Source organism: Paramisgurnus dabryanus, chromosome 17 (genome assembly GCF_030506205.2).
Source record: "Paramisgurnus dabryanus chromosome 17, PD_genome_1.1, whole genome shotgun sequence".
Classification (NCBI taxonomy): Eukaryota; Metazoa; Chordata; class Actinopteri; order Cypriniformes; family Cobitidae; genus Paramisgurnus; species Paramisgurnus dabryanus.
This window is the reverse complement of record NC_133353.1, coordinates 5,475,526-5,499,421: the sequence shown is the minus strand read 5'-3', so window position 1 is coordinate 5,499,421 and position 23,896 is coordinate 5,475,526. Positions and strand designations below refer to the sequence as shown.

The window sequence follows — 23,896 nt, the reverse complement described above, 5'->3', positions numbered from 1 at the left end:
ATTATTGGCAGGGAGTTAAAATGCGTGTTTGTAGACTTGCCTTATTCACATAAGAAAGCATTAAAGTGCTGTGGAGGTAAACCGCTTTGCTGATAATGAACCCGCTTCACTGTCACACCAGACAGCGCTGAGGGTGATGGATGTCTGCCAGAAGAAAATGTTCCTGTGGTTTGGAGAGAGAGACGCAACATCACGCCTGGCTGTCTGTCTGTACCCGTATCTCTTTACCACATTAGAGAAACAGCGCAGATAGGCAGAGCTTCAAACATGGGTTCAATGGCACCTCTTCTACTAAAACTCTCAAAACAAAAAACTTTACAGCTACAAAAACTAAGAGAAAGGACTAACTTATCTTCTCGGTGATGATGTGCTTATCTTGACCCAGTTTGGTGCTGGGGGAGGATCAGTTTTGTATATTTGTGTTTACGGATGCTCTGCATGGCAAATAAGTCTATTCTGCAGTGTTTGGAGATGATTTTAAAGTAGGCCACAGATGTTGACACTGAATGAGCGAGGGTTGATGTCTGCCCTACCTTTTGTGAGTATGGTGGGGTTACTAGAAACATACATTGTCAGAAAAAATGGTCAAAATATGTACCATAGCTGTCACTGGAGCTTTACCCTTTACTACTTCAGAGGAACATATTGGTACCAAAGAGAGCATTTTTAAATGTTATACTGTAATGAGTGCGACATGCTTAATTGTTATGAAAATAATATTCGCACGTTATGAACACGCATATAATTAGCAAATTTAGTCAAGTGTTAATATGTTTCGTTTATACTCACAAAGCTCTCTTAAACAGTACATTTAGCCAATCACAGATCTTAAAGGTTAATAAAGATCCACGGAGACCATCTGCTAGGTGTGTAGGCTCCACAAACTTTTATATGATTATGAAAACTTTAATAAGCTTCTGTAATGGTCCCAGCAGCATAAGCAATGGCACTGTTAACTCCAAAATCTATTAGGAAAGTGCTTGTGAAGGATTTCACCAAGCGTGATGCATAAGCCCTTTATACGCATAATCTTATGATAGTATTACATTTCATGCTTAGTTTCAATATACTTATGTTGGATTGGGCACACTGTACACAGATGGTACTGCATGGAAATATTAGACTTCCTCTGTTTTGTGCCTGCAAAACAACAGGTAAACAGCAACCACTATACATGGACAATATATGATACAGTATATGCAGCATATGACAGTAAATGTGTTTCTATATGAAGAGTTTGGTTCCAAAACGCAATAAACGCCATTTAAAAATTGTTACCGCCAAAATCAGTATTGTATCAGGTCAGTATTTAAAAGCAAATTCTTAATTTTACGCAAAATACAAAATCCGCCATGTTATTCTGTCATCTTTTCTCCCTTTTATCCCAAAACGCAATAAACACCACTCCTCCTTTTCTGCAGAATGCAATAAATCCGCTCAACAAATCACAGACCATTCCACACATTGTGAACACCAATGGCGGCGCGTTGAATACTCACAGAATCCTAGTTTTCCTCATCTACTTTGTACTTCGTGATCAACAAACAAACAAAAACAAAATAATACTTTTGATGGCATTGCTAAACCTGTGGTGGTTTTCTGTGACGGGAAAGAAACGTAAGCCATCAAAATCTAATAATTAACGTGAGAGACACTCGGGAGACGGAAAAATGTCGGCTGTTGCTTGTTCTCCCGACAGCATCAAGCTTCTGTCATGCTAACACATTGACCCCAGGGGATCTTATAAAAAACTTTCCATTATTTTACGCGAAGCCAAAGAAAATCGAGCAGCAGGACCAAAACATTTTACAGCTGATCGCTGTTCCCAAATATAACAACAGCAATGACAGTGTTCTTCATATGACAAAGTAAGTGTTTTGAATAATGCCATTAATGTTTTTTTTATCATTGTATACCACTAGTTAACTAAATGAATATAACATGGTAAAGATGAATGCACATATATATTAATTTAATAGATTTATAACATTTTGAAAAAAAAAACTTGTCAATAAACTTGAATTTATTGCATTTTGTGGAAAAAATAATAAATTTGTATAATACATCTTTGAAAAATCAAACTATGGATTTGAATTTATGTTTTTATAACCTAAAGATGCTATGTGAAAGTTTGTGACAGAAAATAGTGGTTTTCATCTTGTCACTTTCTCACAATATGTACTCATAATTTTAAGCTAGTTTTACTTAAATGTTTTAGTTTAATGAATTTTGTATGCTTAAAAGTTTAATGAACTAAATTTTTAAGTATAGGTCCAAAACACAAAATATGAAACGATGACAAAATAAAACGTCGACCTCGGGCGCAGTAACATCATCACTCCCACTCTTGCTCAAATTTCCGAAGTCAGGAGTGATGATGTTACTGCGCCCGAGGTCGAAGTGCTGCAAACTAAGTGCTCCTATGCCATACAATATAGTTCTCATTTTTATCTGCTTAAAAAATCGCCACTTTTACTTTGTGCTACCATACTTACTCGTGTAACTACTCATGTAACAGTCTTTAAATAGGGAAAACATGCAAGTGTTTGGTGGCTTCTAAATTCATCCCTGTTTGGATTCTAGTAAATGAATGGTGCTAGGCTAAATGGATGTGCTGTATAACGATTAAGTGCACGCATTGAGAAAAGAGAGGTATGTATTAATTTGTCTAAGTTGTTGGAAGAAAATAGTAGAATATTGAAAAACAGTGGTGTTTTCCTTTAACCCTACGCAAAGACTGTAAAACACTGTAAAATGTGAATTGGGTCAGTGTATTGGAAACGTTATTTACCCCACTTTTTATACATTTATTATTATTTTACCTATATTTTTTATGTATTTTTATTATGACTTATTGTCAATATTTGTATTACTATTTTATTATTTATTCAATTTTTGTTGGCCCCTTTTATGTTTTGTCTTGTTGGTCGTAAGATGTATGATTACATAAATAAAAATCGATAAAACAATATAAAAAGACAATATCTGGGTAACAGTGCAGTGTCTGCATAAAACGCGACATTTGATGTTATTTTAAATGAAAGCAGTTTGTTTTCTCTAATGCAGACGGATATGTGCTGGTGTGGCAGGCAGGGGAAGGGAATGCTGATGGGTTAGGAAAGATGTGCACTTTTTCTTTATACTGTAAATGAAACAGCAGATTGGAGTCTTCCACGCTCCTCTATGCAGTTACAGAGGAATATTGCATTGCTTTTCAAGGTCACCTTCATGCAGACTCATGCAGGTTCATGTGTGTTCGTGTTTGCTTGCCTTTGCTTCCAAACTGGATGAATATTTCCCTAGAGAGAATGTTCTGTAAACTTTCAGATGTGCAAAAGCAGAATCCACAGCCAAAAGACCATGTAACAATAAAACACCCATACTGTTATATAAATACAGGCTTGTATAATGCAAAACACAGCTCACAATACAAATAACCCTGTAGGTCTTTTAACATTTTTGTATGTCATCTTTAGCAATTGACCCTACAACTCGTAAAAAAAAATACTTTAGGGAAAACATTTGGACAAGCCGCTGTGGACAATAGCATCTCCAAAATGAAACAAAGCAGTTTCATTCAGTGCACGTTTTTAAGGAAATATCCCCAAACCTTGAGCAAATGTCTGACAACCACTGGACATGCAGACAATGTGGCACTTACTGAACTCTGATAGACGACTGTTTAATAAAAGAGATTGCAATCACAATGACCCGATAGATCAGATACATATGTCCGTCAGACGCCTCGAACATTACTTTCTCTCTGTCTGTAAGACATGTGGAAGAACAATAGCCGTCTCCTCCCAGTCGCCCTTTAGTTTAAAGGGCAGGAAAACCTCATAATGTGGGTACCTGATATCCAGTGTATCTCTTTCTGTCTCCCTCCGAGAGCACAAGACCCCCTTACCCTTACACCTCTACCACTGCAATAACACCGTGTGTCAGTGGTGTCATCCATGACGGGGATCAGATACATGCACTGTTATGAACCTTAGGGGTAGGAAGGTGATTGCGATAAAGCATTATTTAACACAGGCTCAGAGGTCTGAGATCCCATGAGATGACTGGAGATAGGATGGCACTGCTAATCCTTAAATTCTGGTTGGGATGTGGAAAACATGTAAGATTGGATTACATCATACCATGATTTAGCAGGGTTCCCACACCTTAGTTAACTTCAAATTCAAGGACCTTTCACGGACTTTCCCGGTCCAATACCCTCAAATTCAAGGACTAAAAGTGGGGACACAAGGTAACATTGTGTTACCTTTTAAGATACATTCTTACAGTTCCCTTTTGAGGGAACTTGCACTGTGGTGACACTTTGGGGACGCCTCCAGGGGTAAATGCGTTTGAATGTGTATATCAAATTCAACCAATGGTGAGGCTTAATGACAAAGACAGGGTGAATCGGGAACCAGGAAGTATATCGCTATCTGAAATTTTGCTAAAGACGGCGTACCAGGGACGCTGGAAGAATGGCAAGGAAGACGCAGCGTCTCATTCCCAGGGAATAACAGAGGAATACCCAAGACATTTTCATGTGTCAAACAAAACTATGCAAAAAAGCATTTTGGTATGAATCAACATTCACAGACAGACGATATTGTATTATATTTCTATTTTATTCTTGTATCTATTTAAAGTCATTTATATTAAGCAAACACTTTATATTTTTGTCAAAGTATCTTTTTCGACTAAGTGTGCCACTTGACCTTGCAGCATCTATGCAGATGGTCAAAAATCTTCTCGCACCGTACCTTCATCCATAAATCTATCATCAATATTTCCACACCAGAAACTCAGATGAGTTGGCAGAATAGTGTTACATATAGTTGGCCTTGTACTGCACCAATGACTTCATTCATTTGAAGTCCTCCAGTGAACAGAATGACTCAGAACAAAGACTTTTATTATCATGGTCCATGAGGCCCACACACCACGGATGAAGATGAAGGAAACCAGTGGGTGCTCACATAACCATATTGCTGGAGTGGAAATAATAACGTTCCATTGGCTGAGCTCGAAAGAAAGTCTCTGATGCTGATGTAAGTGAAAAGCCAAGACAAAAACAGACACAAGTGACGCTAAATGAAATGAAAAATGATCTGAGATTAAATAGGCTATTTTTCATTAATCTTATTTGTTAGTAAATAGTGCTGGTACATATTTTTATTACTTGCATGTCTATAACTCGGTTTAAAAGGCCCACATATTGTGCCCATTTTTACAAGATGCAATATAAGTCTCAGCTCAAAATACCCCACAGATCATTTATTATAGCAAAGTCCAAAATGACCCTATTTGGATAGGAGCAAAAGAGCCCTTTTTCATGTCTTTACCTTTAAATGCAAATGAGCTCCTCACTCCCTTACCAACAGAGAGTGAGCACTTTCGGTTAAAAATAGATCTGATTCCTGTGAATACAGTCTGGGAAAATAGTATCTTTAGCTTTATTAGCGCTACAATGTGCTAACAAACACATTAAGAAAAGCTTTTGGGTAAAATGAACCAGTCAGTCAGTGGCTGTGGACAGGCTTTATCAGTGTGACATCACATTAACAAGAAAATCAAAAAGCATGTCTAATCAAACTGCTTTGGTTTAATGGAGATTAAAAAAGAAGGAGTGTGGGATTTTTTTTCATTGAAGGGTTGTTGTTTTCACACATTTATGTCCTAACACTTTGTAAAAGTGGATTTAATACAGTATGTGCCCGTTAAGTATTAAGTACTGCAACCACCCAAAACAAGCTACAAAATGTAACCGCACAATACTGTGTACACACCAGAAGCTAACTTAAGTATTTGCATCTAATGGAGTAGATTACATACAAAGTAAATGAAAAGATGTGAATAGACAGGAATTTGCACAGGACGAATGCAAACGTAAAAAAAATCTTAATTTTGGAGTAATCTAGAGCGAGGAATTCGTTGCCTCACTTTTGGTGTGTACACAGCATAACAACGATTCCAAAATACCTTAGCAACAAAACAGCAATGTGCTTAAATACTACTACCCAAACAACCACATGGCAACCCTGGAAGCCATCTAAAGCGGCCTTATATCAGTTTTGCATAAACAAAAAATTCAAGACTTTTCAAAATTTACGAATTACATAATACACATGGATTCACCTAAACTCACACTAACCAAGTGCAAAGAAAATTATAATTTTCTAATATCACATCTGAAAACTACACATGCAGAAAGGTTAAAACTGGGGTAATGACAATTCATGTGCGTGAAAATACCCCACCCACCGTTGATCAATAAACCAAAACTGTATCTCTGATGGTAGCAATAGCAATCAAATTTCATTAACTGCACTTCAGGAATCGATGAGCTTCTCTTTTAAAACTGATGTAGTTATTTGGTGGGCAGTGAGGTTGAATTACCGGGGTAAATGGTCTAAGAGAGAGGCAGTTAACCTGGACACTAGTCGCTCGGGCACTAGGGAGCAATTAATGCTTTTCCAGCCTGCTTCGACTAGACACATAAACAACATCAAGGCCACGGCGTAAGAGTTACGAGCTCAGGGTCAACGTCTGAGTACTGCAGACAGACACGGTCTGGGTACTTAATCCACAGGTCTGCTCAGAATGGACAACTATTACATTGACAACATAAAAATCAATCTGACCTACTCAGATTGATGTACGGTGCGTGTTTGAATGACTAGCTAAACAGTTTCTCTTCTCATGACTTCAATAATGGAACAATCACTGACTGTCAGAGAAAATCACAGCCTTTTATAACTGGTGATTTTGTCATTTTAGAATTGAAGAGAAGTGTACAGTACTAAATAAAACAAATCATAAAGGATCTTTAATTGAATAGCTGCTGTAGCTTGGCGCGGGATTAACGAAAAAAAAATAAGATCTCTAATATTGTCCAAATGTTGCTTCTAGACAGCAACCAAAACAAACAGAGAGGAAACTGAGAGTTGTGCTTAAGTCTCTTACTTGCTATGCAGTATGTGTCCCAAGAAAAAAAAATGGTAAGAAAGAGGTTTTTCTTTATCTCAGCCGGAGTCATGAACACATCTTTTCATTGGTGTTGACCCACATTGTTCCATTTCCAATTGAATCTCTAAAATTGAACACGTGTTTCATTTCGGCTCGCCATTGTTAAATCGTGCCATTCTGAAATTTTCTGACAAATAAAGTAATGAACTATTCAACAGTATAAAAGCTATTTTGAAAGACATAACACTTAAGCTGGAGTTTTTAGAGTAAGCAAAAACAGCTACTACAAAACGTCTCAATTCTGCTTTTAAAGAAAAATGGAAATAAATAATTATGGGTAAAAGTGATAGGTAAAGATGAAGCTGTTCAAACTCAAAGATGTTTGCGTGTTTAAAATATTTACAGAGATGGGAATTGTTGCATGCATTCAGTCTTTGGTTTACAGTAGAGTACTGTAATTCATATGTTAGCTCTGTTTCGAAACCTATCAAACTTTATTACAGTAACAAACTACAATTTTAAACTGCATTAAAACTGTTAAGTGTTGGGGTCCATAAAGGTCCATTAAAATGAGAACAATCCTGGAATGTTTTCCTCAAAAAACATAATTTCTTCTCAACTGAACAAAGAAAGACATCAACTTTTGGATAACATGGTGGTGAGTAAATTATCTGGATTTTTTTAAAGAAAATGGACTAATCCTTTAAGTATGAAGTATAGGTGCTGACATAGCAACCAACCAGAAAAAGCTACAAAGAGCAACTGCTCAATACTGTGCACACACCAGAAGCTAACTTAAGTATTTGCGTGAATAGATGCATACAAAGTCAAAGCAAAGATGTGAATAGACAGGAATTTGCACAGGATGATGCGAACAATGCGAATGCGAACATGCAATTTTCGCATCAAGTGTGTCTTTCGCACAAGTAAAAAAAAATCAACTTGCTAAATTCTGGAGTAATCTTGAGCGAGGAATGCGTTGGGAATAGTTCACCCAAAAATGAAAATTCGGTCATACCGTACAGTCCATACAGCCAATGGTAGGCATCTGGTTTTACTACTATGGTAGACAAAGTGTACCATCAACTGTGTGCTTAATTCAAAAATATTTGAATTAAAAATGTTTCTAAAACCTTCTCAATGTCAAAAATCATGTTGCTTGTTTTGAACTGTTTGTCAAAGATGATTTTTAAATGATAGAGCACTTTTATTAAAATTTTAAAACGAATAACATATTTTTTTTTAGATGAAGGTTAATGAGAAAGCTTAAAAACAGTTTTGCTCGCGCAAACACAGTACTGTAGGCACACAGATAATAATGGGCTCAGCAAGTTTGTTGCAATCCTTTGAATTTTCCTAAATAAATAGCACGGCGCAATAAATACGATGCACTTAACAGTTCATTTGAAAGCAGTAAAAAATCCCAATGAAAATTGGAATAATGCTCAAAACACAACAAAAAAAGGAATTTTATAATGCTTTTAATGGTGAAAAGTTAATGTTTAATAATGGTTATTAAAATAAACTTTATTTAATGGTTTCTATTGTTTTATTCAGCAGGGCAATATGCGTACAGACACAGTAAACGCTTCAAGGTGATGTACAGTATTGTCCGTGACTCAGGTCAGAAAACAAAAAGCCATTCACATCGCAGTCCAGTTTGTTATTTTAATTATTACATTTTTATTATTACATTTTTTCTTGAATGAGTGTTTAAAGTTATTTCAAGATTTTTTTTTCTCATTCCATTTGCAGATTATTTTTGCTTGTTTTAAGCACAAATTTACTTAAATTGTATATTTTTTGTCTAAAAACTAGACCTATTTTCTTAGGTCATTTTGCTCATTAATAAAATACATCTTAATTTAAGAATTTTTAGATATTTGTACTAAAAACAAGACAAAAATACTAAGTTTTTTTGCAGTATACATATTCTTATGATATAATTAAATCTAATTCAGGCAAAAAAACCTTTCTTTTTAGGTACAAGTTCGTGGTTTTCCTTGCTTGTCTCAACTGCTGCCGTATTTATTTTCCCGCCCTCTGCTTTGAGCGGCTTGGTTCACCTTGGTTCACCTAGCCAATGGTATAACAGTAAGACCTACTAGCCGGGTATTTTGTAAGGCCCCTTCTGATTGGTCTAATTTGGACAATCTAAGCATGCAACACACAAATGATAGACATGTATAATAAATTTAAGTTATCTCTCAACTCTCTTTGATATGGATATCGCTTATACTCAGGGTTTAAATTGGGCCGGGGCCGTCCGGGGCTAAGCCCCGGCACATAGGCTGAAGGTCGCGCTCTGCTCTTGCCAGTGTACTCGCTGCGCTGGTGCGTGTGCACTGACGCGAAGGGAATAATGCGTTTTCATTCATTATGGGGCATACTTACCAACGCAAGTTCAACGATTTGCGCGAGCAGATTACATACAAAGTTAATGCAAAGACGCAACCAGGCGCGTCCTCGCACGGGGCGATGAAAATGACGCGAATTGGGCGCCACAATTGCCGAAAACACGCGCTTTTCCCTTTAAATGCGTCTTCGCGCAAGTTATGCAACGCAAGCGAAAAAACTCAGAACTTCAAGAACGCGCTCTCACGCAGGATCATTTGACGAGAGAGAGAGAGAGAGACAGAGAGAGAGAGAGAGACAGAGAGAGAGAGAGAGAGAGAGAGAGAGACAGAGAGAGAGAGAGAGACAGAGAGAGAGAGACAGAGGTAATGGTGCCCACGTCGAGAAAACTTCATAGAAGACTAGAAACGTGTAAAGGATTAAAGTATGTATGTCACTCATTTAATTACATTATGTTAACTGGATAACACTGGATATAACTCATTGTATAGTTTAATAAAATAATGTATTTTGATTACACAAATCAAACCTAACTATATGATTGTTTTAGCTGCTGACCAGCATAGGGAATCTCCATGGCTAATTTATAAGATGATACAGTACTGTGTGTTGTACCTTTTCTTGTTAATTTAGTATTTTGTGGTAGCCTATCTTATGCCTAGAATTATTCAAAGAGGTTGATTCTTTTAACTTTCTTTAAAATTTGATCAATTGTGCATAATGACATGTGCAACAAATGGATATAGGGTGTCAAACTCATAGATTTGCATCATTTAAAATTCTTTTTAAAATAGTTTGGGTCAACCTCTGGCACAGCTTTAAAGCTGAAACTTATCAAATCCTATCAGAGGTCCAGAATGTCATTGAAACACACCAGTGGCTTTGCTATCATCAGTATTAAACATGTTACCCCTTGAAGTACCCCTCCCCGCAGAGCCCCCCCACATAACAAATCCCAATTTAACCCCTGCTTATACTGATATAACGATAACAGTAACTGTTAACGATAACTGTTTCACAAAAGGTTATTTGGGGAACCAAAATGGTTCTTCTTTGCCAATGCTGTGAACAACCTTTTCATGCACCTTTATTTTTTAATAGTGTACCCCATCTTTTAAAACATCTTGACTTTATTATTGAGTCGTGTGAGAGGCAAAGATAACCTTCAAGATAACCTTGTGTGTCCTGCATTACATGAACAAATAGCGCATGCTTATGTAGAGACTCAATTCTAAAGCAATCCCCATCGCCTCTGATAAACCCCTGACATCAGGCCTCTGATCACAGCCTCGGGCTAGCAGAAGTCCATACTGCTGACAGAGAAAAAGCTCATACATTAACCAGAGCAGGGATTTACGAAATGGCGCTCTGTGAAATTAGCAGAAACATTTGGATGGCCTTTACCTATGTGACAGGCGCTGTATGATTTATTAGCGAGCTGTCCTGGGTCTTAATTTTCTTGCCTGTGTATCTCCCTTGTGTCAAATTAGTCATACAGTCTAATAGCTGACAGTTGTTTCAATTAAGTAAGAGTCAGGTGGTAAGAAGTCAAGAAATAAAGGACAAAATAATTATTTTTACTATAAAAGTATGCCATTGCTTATCAAAACGAATAACTGAATACATAAGATAACATGTGGCAAACTGACCAGTGCATGGTTGTGTAAGACTTTTTTGTCAGCCAAAACCCTTCGACCTAAATAATTTACTTGCAGTACCCCCTGAGATTTTAAGTCCATTCTGCATCTGTTCATTTTGCAGTTTTCTGATATGTCGTTTAATGGTAGCATGACGTGCATAAACAAATAAACTATATATTTTTGTTATTAAGTGTTTTACTTATATTTAAAAATTATTTATTTTCGTTTTTTTATTTAATTGTAATTCATTAATTTTCTATTATCAACTGAATTTCCGAAAAACCACCAGGGGTTTGTAAACCCCCTGTTTTGAAAACCCTGAACCTTGTTTAAACCTGACAATAAATAACAAAAAATAATATCTTCGTTCTCAACTCTAAAAGAGATCTACAAACGCAGATAAAGTATATTGTTGCAACAATAATATCACGTTCATATTTCACATTTTAATGTAATGTCATTAGAATATTTTTAAGGAGGTGGGCAATTTCATACGACGACATTTGTATGTTTTTTTCTGTGACACTGGGGTTTCATTCATGCCTTTCTGGATAAACACGTTTTTGTATGATCAAAATCACAACCACGTGAAATATCTGTTTTTCTGTAAGATCAGGTTGCATATTTATTTGTTTTACATGCAAACAGATTGACTAAACATTTACAAAAACATCTGTAAACTTTAAACTAATGCCAAAAAGTAACCTTGTGCAAGTAAAATAAAGAGTTTAAGCTATTAATTTTAAGTTATAGCTAAAAACAAACCAAGGCGGCATAAACAGGTCTAAATTAAGTGAGGCTTAATTAAAGCTAATTAAATGTATTTCACAGTAAAGTTACAGTGCTTACTCTACAGCATTATAATGTTATGCTAATGTGAAGACCTTGAAAGATTTAATCAAGCTGTACTCAGGAACCTCATTTGTGATTTAAAATAAAAAAAGTGCATGAATTCAGAATAACCAATTTAGTATTCATTTACATAAACATGAATTTAATGCTAAAATTAGAAATATATTCCAATCCCAAACCAAAAATGATTGAAATCGGTTCAGTTTTTAGGGCAGGTCTAGATGATGTAAGAGATAATACTGTATCATGTTAAGCTGCTCAAACTTCATCTCCTTTAGGAAACTTTAAGAAGACCAAAACAGGGCGATATCCCGCCAGTTTAGTCCTCCTTTAGATATGAAGTGTCTTTGATCTCAAACCATGGGCGTCCAGCACGACTTTACTAACCAGCACACATCCTACCAACGGCTCTCCCTGTCTCAGATTTCTGTCTGAACATGAATAATACGCTTCGCTAGATGTGGTAAAATTTGAACTTATGATAGAAAACAGAATGAGATCTTCCTTCATGGCTTTTGAAGCATGTCATCCGATTTTAATAAGACACAAGAAAAGACTAAGATTCGTCTCTCCTTGCATAAATGTTTCAGAATGAAAGTTCCCTTTCAATACGGTTCACTTCGCATTGCGTCAGTTAGCTGACGCTATGGGGGGGAAACTCCTGTTTACTCCGTGACTGAAGCCTATTGGTTAACGTCTGTACAAAGTACAGACCAATGACGTTTGAACCCGCGCGCGGGAGGAACGCGTCCTTATATAAGCGCGGTTCAATCGTCAGGAGCTCATTATTTTCTCCTTCAGCGCGAACCTCTCGCTGCTCCGAAGAAAAAGAAGAAGCCTTACCTCGCCGTTGACAAAAGCCCTGCAGCGGAGTCCAGGCCTAGCGTCTTCCCCTGCCGTTTTCCGGCTGAGAACCGAAGATAGCAGAGTCCAGGTCTAGCGTCTTCCCCTGCCGCTTTCCGGCCGAGAACCGAAGATAGCCTTCGCTTGCCGTGGTTCGAGCCCTGTGCAGCGGACACACGCCTGACGAGGTCTCCCCTGCGGCCGCCCGGTAAGATCAATATTTTTAATATAAAGCTATAAGCTAAAAGAGCAGGCGCTGTTGTAATAGCGTCCAGCACAGCGGCTCGGTGAGCCTCTCTGCTATTAATTTCCTCCGAGCGCGTTACCGGTCTGGCACCTCCCACGCCGGGACCGCGCTTATGCTTTGGTTGTCTTATCCATGTGCTCCCCCTGCTGTTCCTCTCTCGCCGGGATGAACACACGGCGAGCCATGAGACTAGATGGATGCATAGACAAGCACACACGGACTAACCCCCCCTGTGTTCTGTCACACCGCAACCGTTCATGCTTACAGAGTCCCTTCGCTCCTTTCACATTCAGTGGCGAGATCTCTGGCACATATATTAATCCCCCGAGTGCATCGGGTGATACCGTCACGACGCATGGCTGTTCTGTCTGTGTTGCTGCTCCCCTCTGCCGTTCCTCTCTTGTTGAGATGAACAAGCGGGGAACCGTAGACCTGGATAGATGCATACGACAAGCAAACACGGGCGGTCTGCCCCTGTCTCTGTCATAGCACAGCCACTCGTGCTCCACGCTCGCGGAGTCCCTCGCTCCTTTCCCCACAGTGGTGAGGTCTCTTAACGGCTTAGCTAGCACGCGGTATTACGGCTCGCTGCCTCTAAATGCAGCTGTCCAGTGTTCAACGATTACAGAGCTTCATGCCCCTCCCCTCCTGGAGCGGCGCGATCTCATTCGTCTGCTCGATAGGGCCGATTCGCCGCTATTGGAGCACCAAGAACACTCATTATAAGAGAGCTTCATGCCCCTCCCCTCCTGGAGCGGCACGATCTCATTCGTCTGCTCGATAAGGCGGACACGCCTCTATTGGAGCGCTAAAACACTTATTATAGAGCTTTACTGGCCTGAGCCGATCTCACTTCAGATAGCTCATTTTTCGTCTGCCTGGTAATTTCTCTCTGGTTTAGACGGAATCAGAGGCAGAACGAATTTGTTTATAATATACTGAGGCCCGAATACCTCCCTTTATTCAGTCCCGTCCTATATCAGTGCGCTGAATATTGGTACATTCTTATATATATATACCCGGTTTTTCTGCCCTTTTAATAAACGGCAAAACCGCGGGCCTCGCGGCAGACTTCCTCTCTGCGATGGGTTCAGTCTGACATTAAACCACCTAGACATACTACCCTGCTCCGTGAGCCGTTCGGTCACCGTCACTACTGAGGCTTGTGCACCTGAACGGCTGAGCTCTGGTCTCCGCAGCATAGCTGCATCAACAGAGAACGAAACTGTCTGGGAAAAAGGGGTTATGTCGCGCCTCGGCTGGACTGCCCTGAAATGTTTTCTGTGTGCTGTTTATCCAAACATACTGTGTAATACTGTCGGCTATGTGACCTCACTATAGTGGCGAACGGTATTTAATTCCTCTAAAAAGAGTAATTTCCGTGCTTACTATACTGTGTATTGACAACCACGGTTGTACGGTGTCTCTAAACACTTTATCGCCTTACTGACAAGCAATCAGTAATACGCACACACGGCCCGCTGTCCATAGCCTAATTCTATCGACGCTAGCCGAAAAAACCCCGGTTTGGCCATATACTGTGTATTGACACCCCACGACTGTACGGTGTCTCTAACACCTTTCTGCCAAATTCGCTCGCAGCCCACCTCAGTTTTTCCGCTACGATGCTGATGGCGCAAACGAGCACGGTCTTACGGCTGTTATTCTCTCTTCCTAGAGGAAGGACAGCCTCAGACTTTTGCATGGCTCCAAGCGTTTGAATCGTGCCCTCTCCGGACGGCCACTCAAAGGCTTACAGCCAAGCGGTTTATGACGTTTTTCGGCCATATAGCTGATTTATATTAGCGGATCCGAAGACGCTCACACCTCCGCTCCAATACTCGGAGATATTAAGGGTAATATCAACCTCAAGTGAGCTTGCTACCCGCCACAATAAGTTTCAAAGCTTAAAGCGCGCGCACAGTCAGACGCGCGCGGCATCTCGTTTAAGACGGGCGCACGTACCCCTCTAACGAGCCTCAGAAAGCTGAATATCGTGGCATTGTTCATAAGTCCACTTCAGTTTGACTAAGCAAAGGTCCCGCCCCGAGCTGACGGCCGGGAAGCTTGCTTAAGTTACACACTGCTGCATGAAGTGCTGTCATTACGAGCTAGCCCAGCATTTGCTGTGGGTTGAACACGCTTTACGACGGCAATCAGCCTTCGGCGCGTGGAACGCCGTTTGTCTCATATAAATCACCTTGTACTGTGAATACGGTACATTAAGAGGATGATTTAGCACTGCAGCACTCTCGACCGTGTTATTGTGATAATGCGGTCGGGCAATCTACGGTGGTTTCATTATTTACCGAACCAGACTGAGATCTCGCCCCCTGAACAAGCTGACGAGTCATCTCCTTTATAAACTCATTGCATCGCTTTATAAGCTATGTTCAATCAGAGTGATACGCATCTCATGCTTAAACTACCAATATTAACCCATTACGATGGGCGTGCGGAGATGGCATCCGTGGGACACGACCTACATTACGTGCCTTATGACACATTGACACAAGCTGCTAGGACCCCTTTCACGAGGCGTCCTTATGCAAAGTCTGATCCATTCTGTCTAGTGACATTTGAAAGTCAATACCCCCCGCGAATCGTGGGTGGAACACTTTTCTCCTCACTACAGAGGCACGGCGGCTCTCTCCCCTACCTATATCTATGTGGCCGTGATAACAGCGAACCACGCTTTTACGACCGACCATTCATTTAATTCACAAGCCTGTCATCTCTCAGATGCGGACGGCGGCGGTAACAGCGAACCATGCTTTTACGGCTGGCCATTCACTTTATTCATAAGCCTGTCATTTCTCAGATGCGGACGGTGCCCGAGGCACAGCGCTCTGGAACTGTCCAAGGTCCTGGATGACACATACATCTGACGTACATCAGACGATCAGCTGTTCATCTGCGTCACAGATCACTCACTAGAGCACCTGTCAATACAGGCTATTTATGGATCGTTGACGTTATCACCTCCCGTGACAATTATGCTCACTTGTCTTAGAGCATGGGCATGGTCTTAGAGGTTTCTCATTTGACAATTGTGACACGGCCGGCTGGTCCCCGCCGTCCACGTTGTCAGTTTACAGCTTCGACATCCCTGCTTCGCACTACTGAGGTTTGTTGCATTAAAGGTGCGCCCATTAGCTCACCTGTATGCACGATATGGTTTTTAATTATATGCGTCCACCGTGCGCTTAGAGAAGCTCACATGTACACGCTATAACATTTTGGTATACAATAAGATGCGCTTGGGAAAGCTCACCTGTATACACAGCTGTGTTATGATTTGTGACACATACATTGTTGTTCATCTGTGTACGTTCACGGTGCGTTGGGTGCCCACCGTTACGTTCATCAATCATATTTGTACACATTCACGGCGCGTTCTGTGCACTGATTTATCTATACGCATTCACGGTGCACTGAAGAGTTCACCCGTGTGCGCACAATTTATTATCAGAACACATGACGGCGCGCTCGAGAATCTTGCCGGCCTGTGCATTATAACACTCTGATTCATCTATATGCATTCACGATGTATTCAAGTGTTCACCTGTGCCCGTGCAATTTATAGTCAATACACATTTACGGCGCGCTTGGAAAGCTCACCGATCTGTGCACTATAATACTACCTATAGGCTATGCATCCCGATGCGCTCGAGGGTGCACCTGGGTTCACACTATTGTGGTATCTGTATAATCCCACGCTACGAACCGTTCTGCCGCATATTATAGTCAGATCGGCCGTTCGTGAGCTTCGCAGATCACTCACTACGTATGTCTGTTGCTAACAGTGGTTATTTAGATGGATCGTTGAAACCATCGCACTGGCTCACGCCCCTCTATGAGCTATGTCCTATATAGAGCCCACTCTCTGCGAGTTTGGCTTCTTCATGAACTTGGTCTACAGGGGTATCTATATCTATATTTGATATCTGCTACGCGGCCGGCTGGTCTTCGCCGTCTACGTTGTCAGATTGTACAGCTTAGACGTCCCTGCCCTACGAGCGCAGGTCCTCTCGGCTCAATCATGCACGCTCATGCGTTTTATGTGTACACCACGGTGCGCTCAGCGAGCTCACCAACGTGACTCTGAATTTACTTATCTCGCACAGCCGCGGCGCGCTCGGTACCTCGCCGTCTTGTGCTATGTTATGTGCCCCCGGTGCGTTTAAAACCCCACCGTGTGCGCGTCAACAATTTATATGGTGCTTACACATTTGCTTTTTAAGCTGTGAATATGCCGGGTATAGGGCCACACGCAGTGTCTCTCCGGTAAGGCACTTCAGTACGTTGTGTATGCACGGCGTGATGGGATTACGTTCCCCCATAGCGTCAGCTAACTGACGCAATGCGAAGTGAACCGTATTGAAAGGGAACGCTTAGGTTACTCACGTAACCCCGGTTCCCTGAAATAACGGGAACGAAGCATTGCGTCTCTTGCCGTGCTACAAACGTCTACGCAGCGAGTGTTATTCGGCTGCGCGCTTCAGTCGAATATAATGAGCTCCTGACGATTGAACCGCGCTTATATAAGGACGCGTTCCTCCCGCGCGCGGGTTCAAACGTCATTGGTCTGTACTTTGTACAGACGTTAACCAATAGGCTTCAGTCACGGAGTAAACAGGAGTTTCCCCCCCATAGCGTCAGCTAACTGACGCAATGCTTCGTTCCCGTTATTTCAGGGAACCGGGGTTACGTGAGTAACCTAAGCGATTCTTTTTAGACGTTGGCACAGTTCATATTGAAAACTAAATTTGGGTTTAAAAAATATGAAATGTATTTTTAATAGCATGCACTTCAGTATTTTCACAGGCCTGGTTTGTGAGATGACTTATCAGATATGCATTTTTATAACTATGTTAAACAATGTAACTGAACATTTTGGCCAAAAGTAACAAATATTTGGGGGGGGATTATAAATGCAGTCAGCTGCCATATCAGGGACCAATCACGGCTCTTACAGTATGTTCACAAACAAAATCTCCTTTCAACTGCATGACTTCTAATCTGGCAGAACGGTGCTTCAATGTAAAAAAAAATATGCAGCATATTTTGTTGATTTGTTGTTTAAGTTGATAAAGCTTACATTTTTATGTAATTTTTTATTCACTTTAAATGTGCCCTTACACTTTTTTAAACACAATTAAAACAATTTCATTGTTACCAATTTAAGTATTTTTTAAGTAGATCCAAGTTAGCATATATTAAGTGCTTAAAGGCATAGTTTACCAAAAAATGAAAATAATGTCATTAATGACTCACCCTCATGTCGTTCCAAACTCGTAAGACCTCTGTTCATCTTCGGAACACAGTTTAAGATGTTTTATATTAATTGTTGGCCAAAATACATTTTGGTCCAAAAATAGCAAAAATTGCGACTTTATTTCTGTTGTGAAGCGCATGCGCGAGACTAAAGTCACGTCTGTGACTGCAGTGACGTGGATGACGTGTTATCTGGTGCGCCCCAACTTTTTTTTGTGCGGCCGGGCTTCGTTTACAATCTGAGGGAGATGCCCGCTGTAAGTTTAAAAAAAAAAACTTCACAAACATTTCTGAGGATAACACGTCATCCGCGTCACTGCAGTCAAGTGACTTTAGTCTCGCGCATGCACTTCACAACAGACGCGGAAGAGAAGACAATGCTGAATAAAGTCGTAATTTTTTTTCTTTTTGAACCAAAATGTATTTTCGATGCTTCAACACATTTTAACTGACCCACTGATATCACATGGACTACTTTGATGTTGTTTTTATTACCTTTCAGGACATGGACAGTATACCGTACGTAGATTTTCAATGAAGGGTCAGCAAGCTCTCGGACAAAAGCTAAAATATCTTAAACTGTGTTCTGAAGATGAACGTTATTTCTAACGTATAATGACATTATTTAAATTTTTGGGTGAACTATCCCTTTAAAGGAGCATTTCACCCATAGAAACATTCATCTTTATTAGAAAGTGTGTCATATTTGTAGTCGAAATGTAACATACATTTTGAATTTGGTGCCTATTTGACCGAGAAAAGGGGTGTTTGTAGTCTCATCCCCTCAGAAAAGATATTGGACTTCCTCCTTTCAATGATGCAAAATGATGATTTTTACATCATTGAAAGAAGGAAGTGCAACACTGAAATCTGTATTTCTCCTGTCTCAGCAGGGAAAATAAGGAAATGCTGCATGACCATTCAAAAACATGACTGGCGTTCTAACTATTCAAAGCTTAATGCAAATGGGTGAAGTGTCCCTTTAAGCTAAATTATTTCCTTAGTAGGCATACAATACCCAGATTTTCATAAAAATGTAAACAACTATGCATCATTTTATATACTGGAGTAAAAAAGTATAAAATATATAGTATAATAGCCTTACACTAAAGTACTATGGAGTTTAAAAGTCACTATTTTTTTCAGCAGCAGTTTTTAATTAAAAAAGTTTTTAATTTTTAATTAAAAACTGCAAAAATAAGATGTGAATTTAATTAACATAGAGATTAAAGCAACACTATGTAGTTTCCATGTTAAAATGACTTACAGCTCCCCCATGTGGTTGAAAAGCGCAACAGTGCCTGGTATCATGCAGGCAGGGGGAGGGGCGGGGCTGTGTTTCCTACCCTCCACCGCCACTTTCAGAGTGTGCTTGTAGCAGCTAGGAGGCTGCTCAGGTTGCAGCAACAGTACAATTTGTCCAGTTAAAAGTTGTTCTATCACTGAAATAATTTTAGAGACATTATTTAAAGGTAAAAAAACTACATAGTGTTGCTTTAAGAAATCTGACCTTTTGTATAAAAGTGTTTTGAATACATTTTGAATCAATTATGTCACAGATTTCTAGACTCTATGTGTTAGGGCAATCCTATATTTTTAGTCAAAGACTTTGCATTGATTTCACAATCCCAGTTTAATCAATACAGTTATGAATACCCAAGACATGAATTGCTCACACGCTGTCAACATGATCAAAGTAAATCAATATTAATATATATATACCTCTCTGTATTTATGAACTCTGTTTCTTTCATCATTCTCTCTTATAGTCTTCCTATAACTCAACTGGTAGAGCATGGTGCTTGCGACAACAAGGTCATGGGTTCAATCACAGCGAACACAAAGATGGATGAAATAATTACCTTGAATGGACTCAAGTTAAAAGCGTCTACCAAATCCATTTATTTGTTACAGTAATATGATTCTGTACTGGTGTTGGCCACATGAACATATGCTCAAGTTAATGCAGAAAACCGGGAATCACTTAACCATGAATATCCATCACAGTCACAACTGAAATGAACGTACTGTGTAATGTCATGAACCTACATCTTAGCATATATGTCCTTCTTAATTTCTCCAGACTGATGGACCTTTCAATCACACAGTGAACTGTTCAACAGCCGATCAAGCATGCAGTTTATGTTTGTGGATTCTTGTGTTTTTAACACAATCTTAACAGCTGTTAACTTTAAATGGACTTTTTCATATTTGTTAACCATGCACGGATACAGGATAAAACATTTGCCCTTTGGGCTGTCTCATGGGTTAATTGTAACACAACAACGGTGTGAACTATTGATTATCAGCCACGATCTTCCATGTAACTTCATTAAAGGATCATTATCCTTTCAGACCTGGAGCAGTCCGAGTTAATCGCCACACCCACCTTTTGTTTTTTACTAAATACATTACACATATGTGTGTGTGTGTCTGCAAGAGAGATGCTCGTGAGACTTCATTACCGACATTTTGTTTAACACTAGAATCCATCAGCATCAGAAATCTGTCAGACTAACTGTATAACCACAATACATTTGACTAAATCCTCTTTAATGCATTGACTGGTTCTTCTCTGATGTGCAAAGCTCACTTCTGTAATAGAGTTTGGTGGATTATGGGATTTCGAGAGCACTGACCCTCTTGTGAATATTATAAATTATCCTCAGCTGAGCAGATGCCTGTGATCTAATGAATGCTAAATGATCTCCCATGTGTCATCCTCAGGTCTTTTGCACGATACATTGTATATAACCTTAAAATGGCAAAAAAACTGCATCACTTTTGGTGGTTGAGTACAAATGAAGAGCAATGCAAAAAAGTGTTTGTATACATGTCACGGAAACATTGGCATTCAAATGAATAATTCTGACTGGAGCTATTCTGTTCATCTCTGACTATCTCAGTTCATTGATGTTTAAGACTCAACAAAAACAAACACCCCATCACAATATGCAATGGTCCCATGATGCAATGGGGCCTCAGATGATGCATGAATTTTCAAATGAGAACTTTGCCCTGGATGCCGATGCCTGTAAGCCACGCCACTTTTTCAACAAAAAATACTTTTAAAAAAAGCAAAGCTTTAGACATCAGGTCACATATTACTAAACAACAGGATAATTATAAGCCTATGAGCTCAAGCGCCATAAATCTTTTGATCATTTCATGCTTCTGGTAATGAGACGTTACTTCATGCGAATACTGTATGGGAGAAAAACAGACCATTTTAGCAAACTTGTTGTTTTTGGACGCAGACATCAAACATCTTACTTCTTCATACGGAGTGCTTAGTTTGGAGAACGCTGACTTTGTTTTAGATTGATAGGATTAGAAAACCCTACGACGCCTTCGTTGAAATGCTGCTTTGATCTCAGGTAAGTTTAGATGGATCTCATTTCATTTCTCAGTTTTTCTCTCTGCTATATGAAGGTCAAAGAAAGTGTCAGATGAAGTGTGACTATTTTAAGTAATCAGTTAGTGGTAGCACTTTAAAGGACACCTATTATGCCAAATCCACTTTTAAGTGTTTGGAAATTAATGGGTGATTCTCGCAAAATTTGGCTTATGAGGTGTCATGAAACATTTTGATAAAAAAGTAAATGCAAAGTAAGAGTATCAAAATAAGCATACAGTTACAAACATCTCTTCATGTACTACTTTGCACATGATTTCAAATGACATCATACAAACCAATTTTGTTTTTATTTCCACATTTAAGGGGGAAATTTTCATTACAGCAACGTGTCCATGACTGGATTTTGGTTCTTTGACATGGAAATATTTATAATAAAAAAATCTAAAAAATAAAAAGCTTCAGTGCATGTTATACTATAAACATTTACAGTAAAGAAACATGTGGTATTTGATGATCATTGGTAAATGTAGAGACAATAATAAGGAATATAAATGTCTCCAAGAAAAATTTTCTCATCCTCCGCAACAATTTTCAATCATTGTTTAAGCCCTCAAGGAACTAACTTTTTTTTTTTTTTAATTGTTGTAAGGGACATAATTGACTGTGACACTCAAGATGGCTACCAGGTAAGCAGTTCTTATTTTTTCTCTCTAAGTTGAAATTTTGTTTGTCATAGTACCTAGACAACTTTTTAGTTTTAATTACCGAAACATGAGTTTGTAAATGCATAAATTTAATGTAATATCATGTTGCGGAAATGTTAATTTTTTCATGATAATCTAAAAAAATGTAAATAATTCTATAGGAAATATTTTTAAAATCCTCTAAAAAATAAAAATAATCGTTATAGTAAGTTCAGACCTTAATCTTATATGTGCAAAAAAACAATTGGCTTCAATGGCTTTTTAAAAACATCTGATGCTGGACACCTTGTAAGTCTGGATTACTTGAAAATCACCCAAATGTGTGTCGACAGTGTGTGAACACAACCAGCGCACAATGAAAAAAATCCATCCAGTCCTTTTTAATCCATGTTAAACCAAAGCAGTCTCATTAGACATGCTGTTTTGATTCTCTTATCAATGTGATGTCATACTGATAAAGCCCAGCCCACGGCCACTGACTGACAATCCCGCATTACCATAGTATCCCACCTCAGCAAGTTGTACAAATAACTTCATCAATTAAGAGAAAACGCTTCCCTTCCAATGATGAGTTTTTACGGCAATCCATATTTCTGCTATTATGCACTAGGTGGTGCTCTTACCCCACTTATTAAATCCTAAATCATCTATAGATCCAAAAGTAGTAAATCCTCTATGTTTTGATTATCGCTCTGAATCCGATCTCTAACAAAAGTCCTTTGCAAAAATGCAATTATATCAGATTTTTGTTCAAAATGTAGTATTTTACCCTATCCATATTTGAGACGTGATAAATTTAAAACCAGACATGGTTAATACTATCTTAAAGTTTAGGTCAAGCTTACATTTTGAAATTTCTATGAAATTTGCTGTATAATTTTGGTATATTGGTATCTTTAACATAAATACAAGCTAAGGGTGTTTTCACACCTGCCTTGTTTAGTTCGGTTGAATCGTACCAGAGTTCGATTGCTCAATTGGTGCGGTTCGTTTGGGCAGGTGAGAATGCAGCAATCGAACTCTCGTGCGCACCAAAAGCGGCCAAATAAGCGGACCAAACGAACTCTAGAGCGGTTCGTTTGTGGTGAGAACACGATCCGAGACCTAACCGACCTAACTGCAAAAGTACTGCGCATTTTGGACTAAACCAGCTGCCGTAGTCAGCTGCGCAGTGCATTATCGGATGAGGAAGTGTTTGACAGTTTCTATTAGCAATATTAGCACAATGTCAGATCGCGGACATACCTGGAGTTGCGAGGAGGTGCGGGCGGAGCCTCAGAAATTTGGTGTCTTCGCCGTTTGTAGTGCATTAAAAGTTGTTTTTAAGCCGCGTCCGTGATTCATTCTGGAAATAAACAGTTTGTACTGTATACAAACTATGTATAACAACCACGGAGACATAATTACAGGGCACAGCCGTCTGTTCATGGTGTCTGCTGTATTTTCCTTCTTTTTGTTTACTTCCGGAGTTCCGTTGGAATTTCGCTCACGTTGATTCTGACCAATGGAGAAGCAGTTTAGGAAATATGTTCAAATACATGTGGCCAATGAGTGATGTTGATATTGCCAAATGACAGAATTTTGGTTCGTTTCAACTGGTGCGAATAAGAGCAATCAGTTTGGTGTGAAAAGGAACCAAAACTGCTAAAAAAGT

General features: G+C 39.3%; 1 protein-coding gene across 1 annotated transcript in view; it reads right to left on the bottom strand.

Annotated features, from left to right (window-relative positions):
- smyd3 (SET and MYND domain containing 3) overlaps window positions 1-23,896 on the bottom strand; it is a 170,388-nt gene that overhangs the window by 71,585 nt on the left and 74,907 nt on the right. The window lies entirely within an intron of this gene.